The sequence below is a fragment of the Etheostoma cragini genome, chromosome 19 (genome assembly GCF_013103735.1).
Source record: "Etheostoma cragini isolate CJK2018 chromosome 19, CSU_Ecrag_1.0, whole genome shotgun sequence".
Classification (NCBI taxonomy): Eukaryota; Metazoa; Chordata; class Actinopteri; order Perciformes; family Percidae; genus Etheostoma; species Etheostoma cragini.
In genome coordinates this window covers 13,932,304-13,958,777 of record NC_048425.1, presented here as the reverse complement: position 1 = coordinate 13,958,777, position 26,474 = coordinate 13,932,304, and the positions used below count along the sequence as shown (strand labels likewise).

Sequence of the window (26,474 nt, the reverse complement as noted above, 5' to 3'; positions counted from 1 at the left end):
AGTGCCCTTTTCATATCGGAAAACATGCTATTCCCACATTGCAAGAGAAAGAAGCGTTTGCGTCATATCTGCATGCTTTCGAACAAAGAGCAGCGTGTGGTGAGATAGCTGGAGTGTGAACATGAGTCATCAGGGACTATAAGCCAAGTCTGTAGATAAATCAGGAATAGATTAACATTTTAAGAAATACACTTATGCACTCTCTTTCCAAGAGTTACATGTTATGATCTACACCTCTCTTTGCATTAGAAACAAAGCTAGAGTTAAAAGAAGATTAGCCAAGTTTAGCATAAAAACTGGTTGCAGGGCAACAGCTTGGCTCTGTCCAACATTTAGAACTACAACTGCAAGCACCTCTTAAGCTCATTAAAGCCTGATTTGTATGAGACTAGTATTAAAACGGGGCTTAATGTGATTTAGAAATTACCCCCCATGTCTGTGTTTCGTGCATTGCATTCCTACGGGATAAGCAAAGTCTGTATTTTACTCACATATACTGACATTATCCCCCGCACATGTTCTCAAGGCTTTCCTTTACAATTGTAGCCAGTACAACCCTGAATCCCAGAGATGGCGGTTCACACAGGACCACAGTAATATTATCACACAACCTCTGTGTTTGGTAAAATATGGTGGGTAATTTGGGTTGGAAGTTTTACTTGACAAATTACAAACATGGCAGATTTGAACTGGATTATGATCACAGAAGATCGCCGTAATTGTTACAAATTACTGGAGGTCCCCAGTCAATACTAGCCCAGTACAAATAGGGCTTAAATCACATTTTGAATCTTTTATATTTGTTTGTTTGAACCCGTACACAAACCCAGATATTAAATTTAAAGTTGTGGTTTTATAGAAAATTCTACAGTCTTCCTGGAATTAGGTTGCTAACCAGCGTGGTCTAAAACATAGGTAGACCATGAAATCCCTCTGAAGCCACAGGTTTGTATTTGTACATCCATAATTGTTCATGGATTCATTGTTCATGAGCTTTTGAGGTGCCAGCAGGTGCATTTTTGAACTTCAGAGACAGAGAGAGCAAGGCTAGGTGGTTCACCCCGCTTCCAGTCTTCACGCTAAGCTAAATGACGCAAGGCCCCTGTTTTATTGTTATAGCACAGGCATGAGATCTCTCAATAGTGTCATCCAACTCTCAGCACGAAAGTTAACTAGCATATCTTCTTAAATATTAAAAGCGCTACAGTAACACTTTACAATAAGGCTACATTATTTTAGAATTGTAAAGCCGATGCCATAGTATAAACAAATTTACTAAAGTTGACTTAAAATACAACAGCAGCCACCAGAGGGCCTGAATAGTTAATCTGGATGAACCATAACCTCCAGAGCACACACCCTGGAAATCCAGAGTTCCTGGGAGAGCACAATTTGACTTTGCTCAGCGAGTTACTCTGACATCGAGTGTTGTTGCTCATAAACTATGCCCTTGTGGCCGAGCTGCACCAATCACATCAGTGTATCTGATACAGGCGGGCCAGAGGCAAGCTGCACCAATCACATCGGTGTATCTGATATAGGCGGGCCAGAGGCAAGCTGCACCAATCACATCGGTGTATCTGATACAGGCGGGCCAGAGGCAAGCTGCACCAATCACATTGACGTATCTGATAAAGGCGGGGCCAGAGGCGAGCTGCACCAATCACATTGGTGTATCTGATAAAGGCGGGGCCAGAGGCGAGCTGCACCAATCACATTGACGTATCTGATAAAGGCGGGGCCAGAGGCGAGCTGCACCAATCACATTGGTGTATCTGATATAGGGGGGGCCAGAGGCGAGCGGCACCTATCCCATTGGTGTATCTGATATAGGCGGGGCCAGAGGCGAGCTAAACAGATGATGACACTCTGATCTACCAGCTAGCTCCTCTGGTAGCTAAGTGTATGGGGCTCTGTATATGTCACCCCGTGTGTTGTTGGGATTGGTCGTAATGTTATCCAGTTGGGTAGAGGGAGATTTTCAAATGCACACTTGTTGACCTCCCTCGAGATGGGCAACTTTCATTACTTGATGCCAGATCCTTAATCTTTTGGATTTGGAGACAGATATTGATTTCCAGGCTACAAAGCACAGCTTTTGAATCCATTTATTTGTAATCTGAGATAGATTTAACCAATGCATAAATCACTGATTAGGTCCTACTTCCTCAAGTAGACATTTCTGCAAAGTATTGTAGTACTGATAGAGAACGGCTACAGAGAAGGTGACAGGATATCGAAAAAATGTATGTATGGAAATGATACATACCGGGAAATAGTGATGTTCCATTACATGTAATATGAGCTGTTTATCCTATGGAAGACCTATGTTTATGTTATGTATCTAAAAGCATCTTTATTTTGCAAGCCTGTTCTTTTAACTGACATTTTGCAATTGCCAATTCACAGTGCCACTGTCGATGAGCACAATGACAGGCATGGCTATAACCAACACTGGCACAGTGACCGCTTTTGAGAAAATATGAAAAAGAAAGACCTTATTATTTCTACCTAACACAAAAGACTGCTGCATATGAGAAACATCCTTCTTTGGTCGTCAGATTTACTGATACGTTCTACAAACTAGTTTACAGGAAAATAATAGCTTATTTGCTTTTATTATGTTCTCAAATTGTTGGTCGTCATGTAGTTAGTTGAGAATAATAAATGTAACAGGGAAATAAAAGCTCAGCTGAGATATGGAAACACAAAAAGTGTACTACTTAATAGTTCAATATCTTCTGTTTCAATTGCATCCACCTTAAATATATATACACGTTTATACAGTGTATATTATTTTGCAATTCGTAAAAGGCATTGAGTCTTAATGGCAATGTACTGAACCTATTAGGAGAGGCAAACAATGAGCAAGAGAATGATACACTGTCTGGATTAAGAATGCCTCTGTAATACACAAGGGGGACCCAAACATAACAGTTTAACAGCTACTTATGCAAAAGTTACGTCAAAATTACATTTTCTCGTCTTGCACATGACAGAAGGTCTGTGATGCTATTGGCAGCCTTCCAGAGGCTGATATTAAACCCAGCAATTCCTCTGCACAGTCGTAGAGTGACATGTTAATATGATGTTATTCTACAGCACCACATTTCCTACTGAGGTGCAGTGACTTAATTTCTATTAAGTCATAATTACATATATTCAAATGCCTTTGGGAGACTTTGTCATGACGGAAAGTCCCATTAAAAAGGTTCCTTTTTTATAAAACATTTTCTTGTGATATTTGCTACAACCTGGTGCAATGAATCTCTTCTTGTTCTGTCACAAGGTTAATGTGTACACTGTCAATGTTTAAATAAAATCCCATTACAATTGGCTTGCTATTTGTCTCTGAAAATAGTGAAAAATAGCAATCCAAATTCTGACAAATGAATGAAACAAACTAGTTCTACAAACACTTTCATTCAAAGTTCACATACTGTATATGAACCCTGGATTTGTTCAGATGGGCTTGCATACTGTGCTGTATAACCCCCTCTACACCTTATTCACAGTTACAATCTGTATAAATAGCTTTCGGCTGCGTTGTCCTCCCACATGAGATCCAACACGTATAATAGTTTTACACTTAAAGGCTCTGCAGCACAGACACAATCTCACACATATCACTTCAGGGGACATGCAACCCTTATGCAATCAACGGCCCATGAGCTGCGTGCATCCGTTTAAATATGTAAGGGTTTGCCACCTACATGGATGCCTGCAATCGTGATCCTTAAATGCACCGACGCACATGTTAAACAGCTATCGTTTTTGCATGACACACGTCAGACCACAGTAAAGCTGTTAGACCACACACACAAACACACACATGATTAATTGCAAAGACTATTGGAAATATTCATATGCCACTTTCAAATGTCTCTGTCATTCTTTTTGCTAAAATTAGCATCCTTTTGTTCATAAAACTGATTCCGTCCACCATTCAAAGCTTTGCATCAACAAATTAAAGCGGAAATGTGAGCGGGGACGCATGGGAATTGTTTCTTAATTGTCATCATGTCTTGCTCAGTTTGATTCATGCTCTAAAGATGACTGTTTCCTTTCCTTTTTTTCTGGTCCTTGCTCACAATGCTGCCAATTAGTTAATGGCGGACAGTGAGGCGAGAGTCCAACCTCTTTACTTCAAACTTAATTCCTCAGATTTGCAACTCAAGACTGTAAAGAAAGCGGGAAAGTACTTAACAAGCCCGCTGAATACATGATTACAGCCCGTGATGTGACAGTGAGGGAAAACTGCTTGTACTTACCATGATACACACACACACACACACACACACACACACACACACACACACACATACGTGCAAAGACTTAAAAGAAAATATTGAGTTCACCTGCACCTGACAGCCACAGCAATACAGTGTGCATGTGAATATGAGCAGTGACAGGCAGCCTATCCCTTTAAAGTGAAGCCTGTTTTTGAAGCTTTTGTGGCTTTCACATGACCAAAACCATTCAGAGGCAAAACATGTCTCCTTCTCTACATCGTTGTTAACACACACCCACACATGTATTTATGTGCTCGCATCACACAAACACATAAAACACCAAACACACGCCAATAAAATCAGTATTTTTCCAACACAATGCAGATTACAGCACTGTAACATCTACATGTTTGTGAACAGCTGGAATATGAATGGAAGTCTTCATGACAATTGTGTGTTTGTGGCTTGCCTCGCAGCATGGTTTGGCTCATATGGGTTGCAGCTGTGCGGGGATGAAGAGCTCAGAATCCTTCGAGCATTAACCACATCAAACCTTCCCCAGCAGATTATTTTCTACATAGCTCCTGCCATGCGCTGTCCACAGATTTATGGACACGTAATAAAACTGTATCATTTGATACATTTGCTAAGTGGGAATGATCAGGGTAATAAATAAAAGCCACTAGTAGACTAGCTGTGGTGTCCACTGTAATTGTAATGGTGGAAGTCTGTGTGGGGATGGGGGGGGGGGGGGGGGGGGGGGGGGGGGGGGGGGGGGGGGGGGGGGGGGGGAAGGAGCCGGCAGAGTGAGCTGCATGCTTATTGCCTGGACGAGAGCCCTAGTTAACGGCGGTAATGTATTCTCGGGCATCAAAGGCTCAAAGTTGAGAGTTTTAAAGGAGCTCGTCATTATTGATTTTGCACAAAGAGTAGCTTCACAGGTTCATTATACGGAAGCTCTCAGCCCTTACTTTAGGCAGCAGGGGCTATTGCACAAACAACAGGGTGCTCGGGGTGAGCATTCCTTTGTTGTTTAGAACAAAAATGTGTTACAATCATTTGCTGTTTTGCATTCACTGGCTATAAAATATAAGCCATGGCTAATGAATACCATCCGAATGACTCGGGTCCCTGGGGCGTTTTCACAATTAATACACATTTTAATTGAGCACAGAAAAATGGGATAATTTGCTGCTTAGCAGAAAGAATAAAAGAAGGGAGGATGTAAGATGTAATTGCTGAGGTTTCCTCAGCCTTGTCTCTCAAGGAGAAACTGTTTTTTATGTTTGTAGCCTTTGAGTCTTCAAAATTGTCAAAACAGCTAAAAAATAATGCATTTTCATGGGTTTTGTTTGGGTAAAGTTTGTGCTGTGTATGTGAACTGTCAATTTAAGTTGTGTGAGAATGCAATGTTGGAGTCATTCAGTACGAAAAGGCTTGAAAATATACATATTCATTTAGTTATTTTTGGTTGTTTTGGTCCACTTTGTGCAATGGGAGTTCATAAAAGTATGTTGAAATGTATTATTTATGTCTGATAGTTATACCGGCTGCCCTATGTATCAAAAGACTTAATTCATTCAAACATCAGACGCATCTAAATTGCACAGCAGAGCTCCGAATGTGCTTGAACAGATGGCTGATTGTTTATGGTGGACTTGGAGAGTGTTAGACAGGCAAAAGTGTAAACATCAGTGTGGGCAATCAATATCTCATTAGGGTGTCTGCTTTAGTTCATGGTTTGTCGCTTTGCATTCTCCGCACACACTTTGTTGGAATCGGTAACTGGAGCCATTTGGTGGGAAGGGCAATGTAGTACACGGCACGAGATATAGGAAAATGGACCTGCACGGGTCTCCACTGGGCTCGGCACACACCTGCTCGGAATCTATCATCTAATGATAGAATCAGTGGTTTGAAAAAACATCTGAGCAGCACAACTGGTTCACACTCCTGAATTTCAAGCAATGCAAACATCCTTTTTTAAGTATATTTTTAGACAGAGGGAATAGGGGACACAAGATGGCTGGTGGTGCTGGTACACTGGGAGATAATGCAGGATGAGCCTCCGGCATAGGGCTGGAAAACTCCTCTTGTCACTTTAGATAAGAGGAAGGGAATGGGTCTGGTTGCCGAGGGACCAGCTGAGTGCTTGTCACTGTCCCTTTAGCTTTGTACCAACAGGCCGCTATAGTGCATCTGGACAGGCAGAAGCTCATCTCGCCACAATCAGTTTTGCATGGGGTTCAATCCCACATGGGTAGATGGAGAGCAAGGTTGATGAAAGTAAGGGTAAAGTTTGCAACTAGATTGTGCTTCAGCTGCCACTGTTTAGAAAGGTTCATCTCTTGAATAGTTGTTAGGGAGACCAATCAGAATAGACAGATTCAAGTGTCCTAAATCAATGCAGTAAGTGTGCTTGGGATGACATTCTGTCAAAGACAGACCCACAAAGCATGATCTTATTGTTTTAACCCTCATGTTGTCCTCGGGTCATTTGACCCGTTTTCCTACATCAGTGTTCTTTTAATTATTCAAAACTTAATTGATTCCACACAATGCTCTTTGGCAAGTACACATCTCTGCTTTGATTCATTTTGGGGTGCCATATTCAATTTTATAGCATTTTGAGGAAAAATTGCATTGCTTTTGAAATAGTATTGCGTAAAAGTTGACATATTCCAGTCTGTTATTACTCATCAAACATACATTTTTAGTCTAAATTATTCATAATTTCTGCTTTTCTAACTCAATCATTAGGTATAATTTCCCAAAAATGAAGTTTATTGACCATTAAATTCCAAAAATAACTGTAAAAGTAAGTTAATAAGTTAGTGGCACGTAGGGTTAAACGTCAAAAAGTGACAAACATTGAAAAAAGTGTTGAAAAAAGGAACAAAAATGTAAAAAAGAAGTACAACATTGATTAAAAAGCAACATTTTTGACTTTCAATTTTGATGGAAAGACAACACAAGGGTTAAATGGGAGAACTCTAATATAAACACACAAAAAGACCTGCTCTATCTGTAAATTATAGAGTGTGGTCTAGACCTGCTGTGTCTGTAAATAATAGTGGTCTAGACCTGCTGTGTCTGTAAATTATAGAGTGTGGTCTAGACCTGCTCTGTCTGTAAATTATAGTGGTCTAGACCTGCTGTGTCTGTAAATAATAGTGGTCTAGACCTGCTGTGTCTGTAAATAATAGTGGTCTCGACCTGCTCTATCTGTAAATTATAGAGTGGTCTAGACCTGCTCTATCTGTAAATTAGAGAGTGGTCTAGACCTGCTCTATCTGTAAATTATAGAGTGTGGTCTAGACCTGCTGTGTCTGTAAAGTGTCTCGAGATAACTCTTGTTATGAATTGATACAAAAAATAAAATTGAATTGAAATTGAATTGATTACAGTATGTGACTAAAAGTCAATATGTCTGCCTTTAATCGTCAGATTATTTAATTGATTTTGAGTCCAGTACTAAATTGTTGGGTTCCTAAAAACACATTTGTATTTCCTTTATTGTTGAGGATTGATTTTGCTTGCTGGTGTTTGCTGTGCTGTTGTTTTTGGGATGTTTATAAGAAAGCAGCTCAGAGGGCTGTGTTGGGAAGAAATCTGTTGTTGAATACTTTAAGGAAACAATGCTCGTGTCTGGCCACACTCGATTGCTTCTGTCTTCAGAGACGTAGTATTTACAGGCTAGTCTTCTTCCCCCCGTGGCAAAGACAAGGCCCAGGTCCAACAGTTCTGCTCTCACTGTCAGTATGTAGGTAAAGAATCTATCTGCTTTAATTACAGTACTGCTGCTTTAATCCAGTCATTACAGTACATTTCATTACTCAATTTAGTATGTGTGATCTCATCACATCCCTTTATTTTTAACCGGCGTAATAAACTTCCCAGAGGGGATTTTTGTTAGATGAGGTAAATGCTTAATGTCATAAAATGGACTGAAGGGGTCTTACCTCAAGTCAGGAATAAAATTAATTAGGAAATAGGTAGTGAAACGACGACAGGTGAAATTGCGTGTGAGGAAGTGAAATTGAGTGTGTTTAACATAGCGGGACGTTAACGGCTTTAGAGGAAGAGGATCCCCATGGCTTAGAGACCTGACCCCGTCTTCTTTTTTCTTTCTTTTTTGTGTTTATTATGCAGCTTGATTGATAGATAAGCACAGCCACCCCGGCGTTTACGAGCACACACACATCCCGCCCACCCACCTTCTTTCATTGGAAGGTCAGCCGCTACTAAAAATGTTTTTTTAAGGTAATTCCATCCGTTTGAACAGTGAAAAACCGTCACCTCCTGTCGGTCCCTTGGAAGATTAGCACCAAGGCCAAACGCGGGATTGATCAATGTGCCGGCCACCGCCTGCTTGAGGGATGGGAAGGTCAGTGGGTGTGGTATTACTCAAGTGGGGGGAGATCTGGTGTCAGGGGCTTTAATTTGGAAGAGGCTGGATAACGATAAGGTAGATCGACATCAGCGATAAAACGACACAAGCAAAAGATTAAGAGCTGGGAGAGTGACTGCCATCCTAGGGAACAATTTGAACTCTGAAAGTCAATAACTGAATTCTCTGTTATCCTACACAGGGTATTACCATTAACGTGTACATGCATTATGCACTGATATTTTCATAAGCAGACGGACACGATCCTAAGCTCACAGGGAACAAGCCCTCCCCCCTTTCCTTTTCACACATTTTGGTATACTTCTATGCCATTCTTTTTCTTTTATGCTGAGCACATCCCCTGGCGGACTCAGATCATCAGAGAGAAGGAGCTGACTAATCTCAATCCGTGTTCAATAAAAGCTATTCATCAGCCTAAATCCGCCTGTAAGTTCAAACTAAATTTGAACCACCTGGGAGAGCTCTAAATGACTCGCAGGCAGTGTGGGTAGGCAGCCGAGGTGGAGGGAGTGTGAAAGGGAACAGCGGGAAAGAGGAAAGTGTCCCCCGAGTGTGAGGCTGTGCAAAGCCAGCAGGCGAGCGGGTGCATCTGTTGGCGAGCCTGTGCGTTGATCAAGGCTTGGCTATTGTCCAGTCACTGTAAACAGTATTACAGGTGAGTTGTCTTTGGCAGGCAAGGCACATTGATTATTGATTGGATAGAGCGATGTGAGGGGTGGTGTGGCAGGGATGAGAAACGAGAGGAAGGGGAAAATGCATGAAAACGTAGAGTGAAATAATACATTAAAAAACATGGATAGCTTGGTAGAGAGCTGGGGTACAACAACTTGAAAGAGTGGAATTTTTTCAATGTCAGATCACCAATTTAAATTTGAACTCACATTATTAGTCAAGTGAACGTTTAATTGATTGATGATTTCATCAGGTATGGCAACCTTGGCCTGCAGACGTATAGGAAACATTAACTATGTGGGTTGGCTCTATATATATATATATATATATATATATATATATATATATATATACACACACTAAACAATGTATAAACAAATTAAAAAAAATATTGACTGAATACTTTTACCTTACCAAAGTGTAATTGAATTAAGGTTTAACAAGCTCGCTCAGTGTATCTATTCCTCATAAAGTATTTGCGAGGCAAATTATTACAACTCCATCCATAGCTTGCATTCTTTTTCACTGACTTTGCAGACACATCACTTTTCCAGTGCCTAGCTCGTAACTTTGCAGGTGTACATTTAAGCCAGTGTCTGTACAGTTTTAGAAATCTCCCTACTTTTAAGCAAATCATATCTTTTTTTTTGTAATTGTGTGCCTTGAAATGATGTTTGAAATTTCAGTCACAAATCACAATATTAGTCAACAAATCATGGTTAGATATTTTTAAGAAATCCTTCTGTGCTGTGGAGAGCAAAATCAAGAATGAAAGACAGAAAAATGAAGTTTGAAGGCTCACCCTGGAGACATGGTACTACGTTGACATGGATCATTTGTTGCTTCCCGATACAGTTCTGATACCTGAACTTACGTATTACTACATATTAGTATTAAGTATTATTATTACGAGTACTGATTCGATACCAGTGTGTCATATATGTGATTATGTTTTAACAGCTGAATACTCCTATCCCTGTATGGATGTGATATGATTTCTATCTTTGTTGTTGGTCCGGCTCAGGTTGAACTCTTGGTGAAACATGACGAAGCACAAACAATGAATGCCACGGGACTTTGTTTTATTATCCAGTTTGACAGTCAGTTAAAACAGAAAAACAACATAAATAAACTACTGTAGATTTTCTTTAAGGCTTTATGGGTATGGGATTGGTGCATAAACCCCAGTACTTCCCGATACCAGCGTTTTAGGCATTATCGGAGTAAATACTGATTCTAGTATCCGTATCAGAACATCTCTAGTACTATGTCTCAAATGCAATGGCCTGTAAGACTTGTACTCTCCACCTTAGTCACACCTTAGCCCCCCCAACACACACACACACACACACACACACATGACATAAAAATGTCCTGTAGTACTTGTCAGGCTGTAGTTTAGAGCCTGCATGGAGGCCTTTTGCAGATGTGGGGAAGGAAGCATTGGTTTTCCTCTGTTTACCAAGCAGTTTGTGGTTGAAATGAAAGATCTGCCAAAAGCTTTTAAGAACTCCTAAAACTGGCCTGGTGTCAAGTGTTGTAATTACTTCTAACATCTGGGACTTGACCTCAACACCTTCAGCTGCCGAGGGTGAGACAAGTGTGTCTCTGTCTCTTCCCCCCTGCTGTCCCCGTCCCTTCTTGTAATGCAGGCAAATGGGAAATCAGAAACATCAATTATTCCAGTAAACAAGTTTGGCCATGTAGAACATTTAATTATACATTAAACATTAATAGCTCTGGCTTATTTCACACATCCATTAGATTGTATTAAACGTGGATACTCAATCTTTTTAATAGAGCTTGAGTGACTGTTTTTCCAAGCACGAATTTAATAAGGGAACTATAATGGTGGGTTTGGGTGGCATTGTTGTAATCGAGAAGCCTTGTCTACAGTACAAAGAGGCAATGCATGTAAAGGACAAAAAAAAGCAACCAGTGACGAAAGAAATGAGACAGGAAGTGGGGAAATATTTGGTAAGACGGACTAAGAGAAGGAAGAAGAGAGTCTGGGGGTAAGCAGACATCACTACACCATGAGCACACACCTTTTAAAGTGAGTGCTGCATAAGGGCTATGGAAGTAAGCCCCATTTTTCTGTGAATATTACACCTCTGAGACTCAACAGTAAGATCTGCACAAGTCTTAAAAATACAGTGCAGAGACTCAACACCCAGCGGTGGTTAAGCAGAAGCTCAATATTTATGCTTGATGTCTACTAGTTGTTTGCTTTAAGCCCCCCTGTTATATCAGGATAATGGCATTGATTCATTTTTTTTTTAGCATTAACCCTTACTCACATGTTGTCAGAGTGCCATATGTGTAGCAGAGCATGAGAGCTATTCAGTTGAAGAGTCCAACATAAAGCCATGTATAGAACTAAATACTCAAATTTTATTGTTTAAAGATTGTTATGAATGTCATGCAAGTCAGAGAGACATCATAGCTTTCAAACGATCAAAGTGGCACTTGGTCAAGACCACACCCCCAGCCTCCACCTTGACCAATAAGGTCTATATAAAAGATACTTCAGATACAGTATCAGGGGACCACTAAGGTCTATATAAAAGATACTTCAGATACAGTATTAGGGGACCACTAAGGTCTATATAAAAGAGACTTCAGATACAGTATTAGGGGACCCCTAAGGTCTATATAAAAGAGACTTCAGATACAGTATTAGGGGACCACTAAGGTCTATATAAAAGAGACATCAGATACAGTATTAGGGGACCACTAAGGTCTATATAAAAGAGACTTCAGATACAGTATTAGGAGACCACTAAGGTCTATATAAAAGAGACATCGGATACAGTATTAGGGGACCACTAAGGTCTATATAAAAGAGACTTCAGATACAGTATTAGGGGACCACTAAGGTCTATATAAAAGAGACTTCAGATACAGTATTAGGGGACCACTAAGGTCTATTTAAAAGAGACATCAGATACAGTATTAGGGGACCACTAAGGTCTATTTAAAAGAGACTTCAGATACAGTATTAGGGGACCACTAAGGTCTATTTAAAAGAGACTTCAGACACAGTATCAGGGGACCACTGAGGTCTATATAAAAGAGACTTCAGATACAGTATTAAGAGACTACTAAGGTCTATATAAAAGAGACTTCAGACACAGTATCAGGGGATTACTAAGTCCGTATACTAAGGCCTGTATAAAAGATCTAGGCATTGGTTTTATATAAGGATGAAACAGTCAGCTTATTGTCACAGACAACCTGTCCAGTTGTAGCCCTCTTCCTGTCTTCACTTGTCCCTTTGGCACTTTGGTTGCTTGATATGCCGGAGTGTGGTGTGAAACACAACAGAAAAGGGTATTGACTGAGTTCAAGACCTTGCTTTGAGCCAGCCAATGTTGGTATATCACAGAGATCAGGCAGGTCCGGGCATGAAGCCCAGCACTTGGAGAAGAGAGCAGTATACCATATGGATGTATACTTTTATATCCCCAAAACAAGTATCCCTTGATTTATTCGAAACAGCTATTGTGTCATTTGATGCTTAATATACATTTTTTTCAAACTGGGGATAGACATCTTCAGCTGTTAAACATCAAATGGTGATGTTTTGGTTGAAACACCCACATTGAACAAAAAGCTATTCTATTTCTTTCTTTTAAGATTTTAAGAAACACGTAACAAAAGTTGTTCATGTACCCCTTTCTCTCTTTTCCTTTGTCGCCTTTCATTTATTAAACACAAAAAAGCAATTAAGTAGTCCATACAATATGAACACAAATTTAAATTTAATTGACTGTGTCCATATGAAAATCTTAAACAGGTTCTACAATTTAGTAAGACAAATTTGAATACAAGTACTGGAAGTTTGTGTGAGAGCATGAATAACTCTGTAGATGAAAGTACTTATTTAGAAAGCCCTGAGGATGCGAGTGTGGGTAAACAGAAGGTTTACACTTTAAGACGGGTGCAGAAATCAACATCTTCCAGGAGGCATTCAAAAAATGTCCCAGTCCTGCACTCCAACCAGTCGCTGCAGTCGCAAAAAGAGGATGCAATGTGCAAAGAGTTAGGGGAATAGCATGTTCTCAAGCTGAAAGGTTGTTAATTAGTGTTCATCACACGTTCAGGGGGCGTCATTCTAAATTTAAAGATGTTGCCATCGCTATTCTTGTGGATGTGTTAGAAAAGTAAAATTTCCAACAACAACAACGGCAGAAGTAAAAAGTTCTTTTCACTATGTTGTATAATGCTTCTATATGTTCTTGTCTCCGGTGTGTGATGTATTATTCAGTATATCACTGACACTCTAAGTGTGTGTTCTCCCCAAGGCAAATTTACGTCTCATGTCGTTTTGCAGACAGCTCTCATACTTGTATGCCTTTTTCCTTCCCTACCACTTCCTTAAACACTCTGGATGCAAGACAAAAATGGCAGCATTAACCGCGTATACAACAATTGTTTCAAATAACAATGGAGGTGTATGAGTAGATTACAAAAACCTCTTAACAACCTCCAAGTAAGATGTCAATGCCACATGAGTCCTGTAATCTCTCTTAAGATATTAATGTGGAAATTGAAAAATGGAGGGTACATTTCACAGCACCTCGTAGTCAGCGTTGAGAGTTATTAGTTTGGGCTTTGGTTTCCATCTTTGCTAATCGCTAACTCTGTAAAAACTATCAATGTGGCGTCACCTCGAGGCGAGGGACAACACTGTTGGTCAGACAGAGAAACATGAGAATTTGGATTCCAACCACTTCTTTCTACTGTGTCCAAAAATACAATTATGTCTCAGAAGGGGTGATGGAGAGTTGGCTCCCTACAGTAACAGCTGGCCCATGTCTGAGGCATCACGTGAAATTATGTCACTGATTTGACACTAATAATGTGTGTGGCTATCGGCTGCAAGTCCAGTCATCAAATCCAGTTGCCTCTCGCAACTTGTCACTTCTGTGTCTACTGATTCTTGCCCAGCTCAAGGCTGGGGTCTAGTAATTGCATAGCACAGTAAATGATGTGCATGAGGAGTAAAAACATTTATATGAGATACCTCACAACGAGGAGTCTGCAGCAATGAAAACACAAAACACAACACTATCATTTTCGAAAAGTATTTAGTATTTTACAAAAAGGAATCCAGAGAAAGTCTGGAGATAACCACAGTTAGAACTATTCAATCTAAGGGGATATTAATGGGTGTACCAATTTCCATTGCAATCCATCCAAAAGTAGAGATATCTTTTTCTCAAAGATTATTTTTTGTGGCTTTTTAGGCATTTATTTCCACAGGACAGGTGAAGACATGAAAGGGGAGGGGGGGTGGGATGACACGCGGCAAACGGCCGCAGGTCGGAGTCAAACCCGCGGTCGCTGCATCAAGGAGTAAACCTCTATATGTGTGCGGCCGCCCGCTCCACCAACCGAGCCAACCTGGCCACAATAGTAGAGATATCTGATTGAAGCTACACATGGTGGCACTTTAGAAAATATCAGTGGATCACCAAGTTATTATGATACATCTTCTGGGAACCATATCCGTACGATATTTTGTGCCACAGATGTTAAGATATTTCATGACATACAGTACGTGGACCTTTTTAACAAGTCTAGGCATCATCAAAGTCAGTGAGATTCATTCTCTTGGCATCATGGATATATGTACCAATCACTTGCCAAATAACCAATTTTTAGCCATGTCACTAGCATTGTTTGAAATGAAATGTGTTAAATTAAGTAACTTTACACAGCTATTGATGGTCATTTAAATAAGATACAGAATGATCGTTTTAATCCATCATGTTACAGTCTAGAAAAAATACCAAACAATCTAACATCCATATGTAGTATATAACATGTTTACTGAAGACTGGGTAAATATTAATGACAGTTGTAAAATTGATGTTTTGTGTAAAAAATCTATAATAGTCTTTGAAGTTGTAATTTGGAAAGAATTTCTCTTTCAACCCTTACAGTTCAGCAGTTACAGCTAAGTTGAAACATTATGCTTGATAACAGATCACATAGCTGAAAACTAGTTGGCCCATCGCCTCATTTTCTACCAAATTCAATTAAAAACTGCTAAATTCACCGCAACATACAAACAAGCAGACCAACAGACAGGCAGACAAACTGGACTGCAAACATAACCTCGTTGGCAGATGTACTAACAGTAGCATCGTGTAATCTACGAACTCTGACAGTAGACTTCTCCTGAACTTGAACTTGATGCATTTAATGTACTATGGTTATTCACTGCCACTTTCATTGTGAAAAAATGTTAAAACAATGCAACAAATACATAGTTTGCAGAAGTTGTTGAATGAATAGGATCCCAAACATGTGTTGCAAAGACGATGCCCAGTGCCCGAGCAGTGCAGCAGTCGACAGCATAGAGCCCGCTGTAACAGCTGAGAAAATTGCCAGCAGCGTGTATTGACTGTGAAATACAGTCCATTTCATACGGTGGGGAAGAGTGTTTGATGAGAAGAAAACACTCACCATGGCAACATGAGAGGAATGTTTTTACAAAGACTTAGTATAAAGTATTGATTGGAAATTCCACTTGAGTTTGATAACCAACGCTTGTCTCTTGAACTATTTATTCTTTGTAGCTGTGATGCAATTTTCTGTAATGAAAAAGAAAATTGAGTGTCTTAAAATTAAACTGATTGGGTAGGGTTCCTTTTTCCTAAAACATCTCTCATCCTCTCTGTTATAGTGTGGTCATTGTGTGTGATGTACCTGTAAAGACCTCCACCTACTTATCTACCCGGTAATAACCTTTCCAATTCTAATCTGAAAAGAAACAAACTGTAATCTCCGATAAAGTCAAGCAGCTGCTTGCACTGGCAGTGTGAAGGGGTCCCGCACCACACTGTGCAGGATCATCTGGGTTCTTTCCATCTCCCCGTTCCTGCGGTGTTGTACTTGGTACTAACACAGACCTTCACTGGCAGTCGGGTGTGCAGCCTGGGCTTGTGTGAGCTCAACCCTGACTGTCCCTCACACACCCCGGGGCCTTGTGAAAAATGAGACCGTGGAGAATGAGATAATAACATTATGGAAGGGGAGTGTGTGGATTTGCGATGGACTCATGTGCGCCGGAATGTGTGTGTGCGTGCGCTATGGAGCGTGCACCTGTAGCCTGTGCGGAACATAATTGTGTCCTCCCATGTGTAAAAACTATCAATCAGGTTCACTTAATGTTGTGTCATTATGGGTAAATTAAAATTCCACAGTGATCGATAGGGTATTGACTGTCATATTTTGAGTGTAGAGTGCATAATGATTAATCCTTTTGAACTCCTTCCAAATTTATTCTGGATATTCATTTTTTGTTTATGTGTCCAATGGTAAGCAACTAGATGGGCAGACTCAATATTTACAAAAGCGTGGCCATACTACAAAATGAGTTTACTGTTTACACGTGAATGAGCATTGTGTGCTGTCGTATAGCTTGATAAGACAGTGAATGGTTCCTGTTGATTGCGTGCCTGAGATTTGGCATGTTAGCCTATTCACACATGCCAGAGCTGCTGAAAATCTCACTCTCCACCCAGAGCTGAGAATTGTCACGAATCAGTATTTAGACAACATACTGGCATGAGGACAAAGCAGACAAAACAAAGCAACTGGAGAGGATGTATCATGTTACAATGACATAGTTGCACTGAATGCATTCATTGTTACTTTTTTGGTCAGAAAGTATTTGATATATGAATAAAGCAGTGTTCTGATTCTAAGACAGCTCCGATAAAACGCTGGTATCGGGAAATACTGGAGTTAATGTACTGATCCGATACCACGTAATAAAGCCTTAAAGAAAATCTTCCTTAAAGTAGTTTATTTCTGTTGTTATTTGTTGTTATAACTGAATGCCAAACTGGATAATAAATTAAAGTCCTTTGGCGTTCATTGTTAGTGTTTCTTCATGTTTCACAGAGAGTTTAACCTGAGCCGGACCAACAACAAAGACAGAAATCATATCACCTCCATACAGGGATAGGAGTATTCAGCTGTTAAAACATAATAAAATACATTACACACTGGTATCAGAGCAGTATTCTGTATCGGCCGATACACAAGTTCTGGTATCAGAATTAGTATCGGGAAGCAAAAAATGGTATTGGACCATCTCTGGTTTTACAACACATGTCAATAATCAGTCACTTTTCACGTGTGTTTCAATGGCAGCAATCTGTTAGATATGCTATTCCTCATTTTAGGGCTTCTGCTGTCTCTACTGTATCATTTCTTTGTGTGGCAACATGTCATTTATCAGAGCCTCAAGCAGTAGGGTTTTCTTTTCAAAAACTCCCATTTTCGGGTCAAATCCGGAAGTATCAACTGGTTTCCATTCCATGCAGTTTTCCCAAGAGCCTTTTAATGATGTGTTTGAAAATCCTTCTGGCTGTGTAACAAAGTGCTATTCATCTGAGAGAGGTACACACACGGACCAAGGCTGCAAGCGGAAGTGTGTATTCTAAGTGTGTGTGGTTTTCTTTATTTCCGTGTGTGTTGGGCCCTGCACATGGCACAGTGTGTGTGAGTGAGGCAGACAGATAATCTCTACCTGCCGTTCAGTGTGTACGCGTCTTTGTAAGTGCTCCCTTATTTTCCATTAGGACTTAAGAACAAGAGGCATTAGTGACACTGAGTCAAAGCTATGCCTGATTTAATAATATTGCTCATCCAATTTAACAAGACCAGATTATGTTAATATAATCATAATGCACCCAACTCAACTTAGCCTCACTGAATGTCCGCCTTGTAAATTACCTGTTCTAGCTCAGTAATTAATATAGTTCAGACGCTGATGACATGATTTTACCAAAAGAGACACTGATATAGTCCATCATCTTTTTGGAGAAGAAATGATTTTTTCCTTGTAATTTTGTTTCTTCTCCATGCCCGAAGCATTTTATATTTTATAATTGCACTGGTGAAAGTGAGTCTTGTGCTTCCGTTTGATACATTTGTGCAAGTCTTGGCACTAAGATGGCTAAATCATCTCTGTTCTGAATGCGAAAGGTTATCTAACAAACTGTTCAATACTCTGAGGTGGGTCATTGTGTGCATGACATAGTGTGAGCTCTATGTGTTGAGCTCACAGTTTACAAACCCACTAGAAAATATTAAACTATTCAAAACTGTAGAGTAACTACAATCCTAACGATAGAGAAGAAGGATATAAATAGATAACAAACTATGTTTGTGGTGGAAATCTAGGGGGAGGAATACAAAATATGGAAGAGATTATTCACTGCCATTGACTGCTGAGTGTCAGCTTGTTATTCTTGCATACAGTACCTTGCTTTCCCTTATTTGCAAGCCATCTTTCAAGTGAGGTGATTATAATGCCAAGTCAAAGAGGAAAGTTTGGGAACGAGAGAATAAAAGAATTGAGAGCCGGGTGCACGGTAACAAGATAACAAATTAATGATAGGTGGGTACTGCTGCAGTGAAAAAAACACCAAATTAATAACACGTGTTGATGCTATTGTATGATTGACTTCCGTGGCCTGACAGTCACATCATATTATTGCAACTGCTCTGTGGGAAAGGCAAACAACTTGTCTATATCTATTATGAAATTGCAAATATCAGCAGCTTGAAAGTTTTATTCCAAGGTAATGTGCTTTGGTTTGTTTTGGAGTCAGTTTCCACTGGTTACTAAGGTGGAGTAGACACTTCCACAAAACAATGCACCAATTAAGAACTCAAGACACAAACAGAACACAAACATGTTCTTTCAAAAAGCTATGTTGGGACTAATATAATTGCACCTTGCACTCTTTTCAATTCATTGAATCCAGAAATTTTGAATATACATTGGTGCTTGATTCTCTGACAGTTGGGCTTAGAAATGCATTTAAATAGCCAGAGCCCTCTGGTGGCATGGTGCATCTCGATGTATGTTAGCTAGTTTGCAGAACCACTGCAGTGAAGCGCTATAGTCAATATATATATATATATCTTTTTTAAACCTCCTGAAATGTCTTTGGAGAGTAGCTCCACTTCTCCACTAAGCATGCTTGGACGGCAAGGCGAAGTTTGTGCTTTTGGCGAGTAATATATTTTCAAGCTATGATTAGGGTTAGGCAACTAAAATACTTGGTTAAGGTTGGGAAAGATAATGATTATCGGTGATGAAAGCGTAAACGGAATTGCAAGGCTTGGATGGGACCCCAAAATTCTTGCCTCCTGCAGTTAAGTCAGACTCATAAAATAAACAAATGGACAATAAAACACGGGGCTTAGCCATTTTTGACATGCTGCTTCTGAATTATTTGTAACTAAAGCTTTGTCTTATGGTGAGAATAGTGGTGAGATTGCAACTGTGCTTCCTGTAAACACAGCGGTTAATTAACCTCCTCATATGTGTCAAATCCATGGTCACTGTTCTGTGCTTACCCCAAAGGGTAATCCTTTAGCAAGGCCTGTGGACACTAGAGCCCCGAAGCAAACACAAAACCATCTGTAATTTTTCCTTTTTGACCTGCAGGAATGTCACTGCACATCTCAAAACGGGGGGGGGGGGGAGAAGCAGCATGGCTTATATTTCCCATCTGGCTTCAAGCCTTAATCCATACCAAGGGACAGTTGAGGACACATCCTCTCCTGTATTTGCAGACCTGTGTTCTCCGTATGGCAGGCCTCAAAAGACTAATTAACACGAGTTTCTCTTTTGATGACGGTCAAGAAAGTGAACTGGGACATGGTGGAGTAGTGTGTACATAGACATCTACAGGGTCAATATGAGCATCCTCTATGCATCCATGCTTTGCTGCTCTGAACACTAGTGCATTGACACTTGCTGCAATGTTAAAGGTGATCACCAAATCAAAGAATCTAATACATCAGACCTGGGCCCGGCGCCACGAGAGGTCTTAAGCTCCCTCGCTTGTATTTTCTTTGCCTCCTTAGTTCACCGCATGGCGAACAACTCTGAAGATGTTGGGAGCATGTGAAGCCACACGATGTAAGGAATCCACTGGTACCAGCATTGACATGCTCGCTTTTCGGTTGCAAGGGTCAATAACGCTCCGAATTTAGGTTATTGTTATTTTGAAAACAAATTGCCCTCTTACAATTTTTAACAGCCCCCTCATTTAATACCTCCTGGCGCCCGGCTTGCACCAAACCCATTATTTTTTGTATTATGTTCACATTATATGGTAGTAAATGTTTCTGAATGATGATGTGGACACATATTGAGATTTGACTAATACCCAGGCTGAACAGGACTATAAAGGGCTATAGCAGTTTCCTTATCCCTCTGAAACTAGACTTTACCATCAGGTCAAGCGTAAATTGGTCTTTTAGTTGGTAAAGTTTAGCAATGACTATAAAAGGTAGATCAAACAAAAGAAAGGAAAGCAAGGACTTGTAAATTTAGGGTTCAAAAGATCGAAATATGATAGGTCACGCTTTTAACATTTGTATGGTTTGTCTACAAAGTTAACTACAGTGAGTGTGTATTGGGCTTTTACAACGCGAATCACATTGTGCCTAAAAACACATAATGAAACCGCCATGTGCAGTCAGCTTTGTGCACGTTATGTGTACCTGGAAGTGACACAGTGCATACAAAGTGCACAGGCCAACCAATTGGTTAATCCTACTGGAACCGTGACCCCAGGCTTGAGTAAAAACATGGTTTTCCAGTTTAGACCCAATTTTAATGACACAGTGTAATTTTACCTTTGTCCAATGGAAATGTCTTTTCAATGCAAGATTTGCTGCGATATAATTTGCATTAAATTGATAATCCACCAAAAAACAAATTTAGCTAGTGTCACATTGCGTCTGTCATAAATATAGAATAATACTGTACATCTGAGCAAATGAACACAAACCTGTCCACACAGCCTGTCTCTGACACCCACGGAACATGCTACTCTAATACTAACGTCCAGCCTGTACTGTATTTGGCATGTCAGGCTGGCAGATGGGTCGGCCACCCAGCAACCTCTGACACTCAACCTTCAGAGAAGCAAGGCCATGGATTCTGTCCAGTGGTCTTCATCATTCTCAAATGTTCTGCCAAAATGGATGAAGGCCACTTCGGCCAACTTGGGCCAGATGCTGTGTCAAAGGAGACTATATGACTTCACAGCTGATATCCCAACAGATTTCCTTGGTAATACAAAACGTTTTGGGCCATAAAAACCACAGCATATTAAGCAGTATCTTTTCAATAGATGCAGAAAATGGTACATGTACATATGTAGAGGAACTTTATTTTATCAACCACATCTGTGTTTCTGCAAGCGACCGGGAAAAAAACTTTTCTTCGCAGAAATGACCTCGTCAACATGAGATAACGGGATGATGTAGAATCCCGTTTTGTTATGGCTGCGCCCTTAATCAGCTGAGCCTATTGTGTCAGTCGTTTGACTGCCTTTGTTCATTTAATGACTAAACCCTGAAGACACAATAGAACATTACATTTTTGAAGAGCGGGCTAATTAACGCTGCTTATTAGCGAGACATCAACAGCGAAACAACAAAAGAAAAAGGAAAGCTACAGGGTTTGGATGGGATGCATACTGTGACATATCAGATGTTTCTACATGAGTTGAAACTTAACATAAAAGGGATGACAAAGCTGAAAGCAATAGAAAGAGTAAATTTAAAAAAACACCGGTGGTGATTAAAACATAATAGTAAGCCCTTGCTGAAAAATAATGACTCTAAAATAAGAACAAACGTAGTCGGTGTAAGAAAATGGCACTGGCCTTGAAGCAAGGTGTGCCGAGTCCTGAGGACTTACAATTAGGCTTCTTATTGTAAGCTAAGGCCATTGCTTAGAAACACTTTGACACATTGATGTTCGTAATGAATTTGGTCTAGTGTGTTAAGGACTTAAACATATCAATTTAAAACAATTTCTGTATGCCTCGGGAGAGAAGCTTTTCATCATTAGCACTTCTTCTGCGGACTTCCTAATCCATACAGGAGGCTTAGATCCTTTCTCTAGTGCGTCTGATTTGTGTCCAACGCCATGCTGTCACGTTGGCCCTCGAAGCCTGAGCCACTTGCTGAAGCAAGCACGGCTTTGATTGACATTCCGCTCCATTTAGGCATGCAACACATGGAGGGTTTGGTAAACATGCTTCCCTTCCATTGTTGGAACAGAGTGCCTTACTGGGGCGGTTAGGTTGTCATTAGTCAGGGAGAGAGGGAAAAACACCTTCTTGACATAGACTTAGTTGCTGATACTGACTCTGATTTCTCTTCACACGGAAAAATAGATTAAAAACCATGCCCGGCATCAACCGTGTTTAACTGGAAAGATCATGTTTAAAGTACAAGAAAAATATAGAAGGAAGGTTGGTAGACAGGGATAGGGAGTCTGAGCCGACCCTAATCTTAGGCATAATAATAAATAAATACGGAAATAAGTTTTTGCAGAGCTTTGAAATACATAAAACAGATCAAACGGCAAGCGTACCATCTCAAATTGGGTGCCCACTGCCCCTCAGCACATACTCAAACACACACACACACACACACTTTGTCCTGTGAATTGAGCATCTGATGATTGGCTGCAGAAACACTCATAGAACAGGAATGCAGGGAAAGAGAGAGAGGACACCTTAATGTGTCATCACCATATGCTGTTAGCTACTGATGGATACCGCTCTCGCAGGCACTGGAGCAACTTATCGCGTTTGCTGGTGACACTGTCGCCGCTGATAGAGTTAAAGATAAGCCATCTGTTAGTAACAGCAGCACTGCTTCACTTGGAGGGATAGGGGTGTCTGAAGTGTGCACGACTCGGCGTGGTGTGTTTGCCTAAATTACTGTTGCACAACATCATCAAAGCATCTGCAAAGTATGGACAGTTGCATGTGTGGTCATCTGCCGTGATATCGACATGGCCTTAAATGTCCCATGACATGGTGCTCTTTGGATGCTTTTATGTAGACCTTAGTGCTCCTACTTCTGTATCTGAAGTCTCTTTTATGTAGACCTTAGTGGTCCTAATACTGTATCTGAAGTCTCTTTTATATAGACCTTAGTGGTCCTTATACTGCATCTGAAGTCTCTTTTATGTAGCCCTTAGTGGTCCTAATACTGTATCTGAAGTCTTTATATAGACCTTAGTGGTCCCCTAATACTGTATCTGAAGTCTCTTTTATGTATACCTTAGTGGTCCCCTAATACAGTATCTGAAGTCTCTTTTATATCGACCTTAGGGGTCCCCTAATACTGTATCTGAAGTCTCTTTTATATAGACCTTAGTGGTCCCCTAATACTGTATCAGAAGTCTCTTTCATAGAGAGCTTAGTTGTCCCCTAACACTGTATCTGAAATCTCTTTTATATAGACCTTAGTGGTCCTAATACTGTATCTGAAGTCTCTTTTATATAGACCTTTAGTGGTCCCCTAATACTGTATCTGAAGTCTCTTTTATATAGACCTTAGTGGTCCCCTAACACTGTATCTGAAGTCTTTTTTATATAGACCTTAATGGTCCCCTAACACTGTATCTGAAGTCTCTTTCCCATATTCAGCATTGGTGCAGAATTACAGCCACTAGAGCCAGTCCCACAATGTGCTTTCCTTAGTAAGTGCCATTTCTGAGTCTGTAGCTTTTGAGAAGGAGGGGTGGGGGGGCAAGATGGAGGCTGGGGTTGCGGCCTTAACTAACTGCCACTTTGCTCGTTTAAGAGCCATGATGTCTCTCTCTCTCATGGGTGGACCAAATTCTCTGGGCGGGTAAAGCAGAGAAAGGGGAGGCAATCTCGCTCCTTATGACCTCAGAAGATCAGGCTGGGGGTAAGTCATATTAATGTTTAAAAAAAACTCATAAAGTGGCATTTTCATGCCAGGGGACCTTTAATAAATAAAAGGAGAGGAGTGACACGTTCTGCCAACATAATGCAATGTAAGCAGATTTCTCAGAGGCGGCTGTAAAAGGGAACACTTGGTGAATCTGTCACTCATGTCCTATTGCTGTAGAATGTATGCAAAGTCACGCTAACAAGCTATCAGTCACATTTCTTATTAACATCCTACCTTGCAGTAGTTGGTGTTTATTTTTCATAAAAAGAGTGGGGGGAAAAAAATCAACATACAGCAGCTTTAAGCTACCTCAAGAGCTTTTGATAATGCCAGGAGGCTTTTGACACGCTTGAGAAAATCACCATTAGCGAAATGGCCTGTTACCCAGAGGGCACAGCTAAAAGAAAGAAAGCACCGGGATAAAGACCCACCATAGGAACAAGGTTATTCTCTAATGGTTTGGGGTTATGACTGCATACTTGCTCTCCACACAAGCATTCCTGTGAGGCCTTTGAAGCGGAGATCATTGCTAAAACATATATTCTGTTGTGTACAACTTTCCCTTCTATATTCTCAGATGGACATTTAAAAAGTGTTGAACAGAATTGTTCTTCTCCTGAGAGATGAATACACCAGAACCATTTCAGAAGAGTCCATTCCTGACTTTTACAAAGCTAGCATTGCTTTGGATACTGTCCAGACTGGCCTTTCATAATTTTTACCAAGCACATATCTACTTTTAGACTTCAACAGCGTAATAGTGTTTGCTTAACTGAGCAGCCAGCAATCACTCTCTTCTGTGCCAGTGTCATATCAGTGATCAAGTGTGGCTCAGTTCCTGTCTGAGAGGAGGGCTGCCAGATATAATGCAATAATAACTGGTGCCCAGCTTGTCTAAGGGAACCAAGGTCCTATTTCCCTGTTGTTGATACAGGGATTAACTCTTTGCACTCTTTTTCTACCATCTCTGAAGCCCTTGAGCTTCCGAGAGCATAATGAGCCAATTGTAATTCCTCGCCGATAGCTTTGTATTGAAGAGTGCATGAACAAAAGAAACACTGGACATTTCTACTCCAAGTCAAAAGACTGAACTTCAAGTAGTATCAAAGGCAGAAACATGTTTTCCCTTATTAGTCTATGATGGGGACAGACACAACTGCCTGTACCGGATCTTGAGGGAGAGACACTTTGCAAAGGGATTTTGCACTTTTCCCCACACAAAAGTATAAAACCCAAATTCTGATCCTCATCTCTTATCGTAAATCAGCAGCATAGCATAATCCGGCTGCAAATTGAGTTTAATTAATAGCTAATGAATGCCTGGAAATAATAATACCATTTGAGTAAAATGAAGGCTATTTCACAGCACTTAGTGGCTGCATCTGCTATGGTCACATGTCATGTGATAAACATCTTTCAAGCATCCATTATCTCGACATTATTTAGAGCTTTCACTGTAGCAGGTGGCTTTCATCTTATATGAATTGCTGACCTTGAAATAATGTAAATGCATCAACTAGATGTGATGTGTTTAAAATCGTAACAGCTTTTAGTCCCGACAAGGAGCCCTCCTCTTATCTGACATAGTGGACGTGAACCTGCACTGCTCCCCCACAGATGCCTAGTGTGATGTTTGACAGATTTCTCCCTCTCCAGCTAGGCTCACAGTAAATGTCCATCTGGCAGCGTCCCATGGGTACTTATTATTCTCAGCTAGCCAGGGGTTTTCTGTTTCCGAGCAGTCAGCCAGCGCCTGCCTCAAAGAGTTGAGAGCCGGACCAGAACTGCTTGCAGATGCTGAGCCGGGTAGCCAAACTGTGCTAGTGTAGTGGCATCGCACTGGGTTTTCAATTACACAATGAGGTGGTGGTCTCCCACAACTGCCCAAGTAAGAAAAGTCAAGTGTGCTGATAACATCGATGTATTTGAGACAAAAAAAAACAATTAACAGTAACATCATGGAATGCCGGTGTTCTCATTTTTCCAATTGACTCGTTCCACCTTGAAGATGAGATGATAGATTTCCCCCTCATGAACAGATGCTCAGAACCATGGGTAGTGTTGAGAGATCCTGCTGTCCCGGTCCGAGGTACTGCTATGGTGGATTCAATCATGCAGTTGACCTCTATCACACTCGTGTAGCCTGCTGAGTGTCTCCAGAAACGGTCAAAACATTGGATGCTGCACTTGTTTTGGTATTCAGCAGCTAGGATCGTTTTCACATTGGGGTCGCTTGTTTCAACCAGAGTTCTGTTGTTCACCAGATCAGTAAGCCTGCTGGTCTGCTGTCAGCCCTGCTCGCCACTAATACATCGGTGGTTTGCTTGAACAGGCCTTGCGCAACAAAGGGCAGTTGTTAGCATTATTGATGTAAAAAATAAGTTAAC

The 26,474-nt window shown here is 40.6% G+C and overlaps 1 protein-coding gene across 44 annotated transcripts in view; it reads right to left on the bottom strand.

Annotated features, from left to right (window-relative positions):
• The window catches only part of LOC117934721 (receptor-type tyrosine-protein phosphatase delta-like), a 362,606-nt gene that overhangs the window by 227,262 nt on the left and 108,870 nt on the right, over positions 1-26,474 (bottom strand). The window lies entirely within an intron of this gene.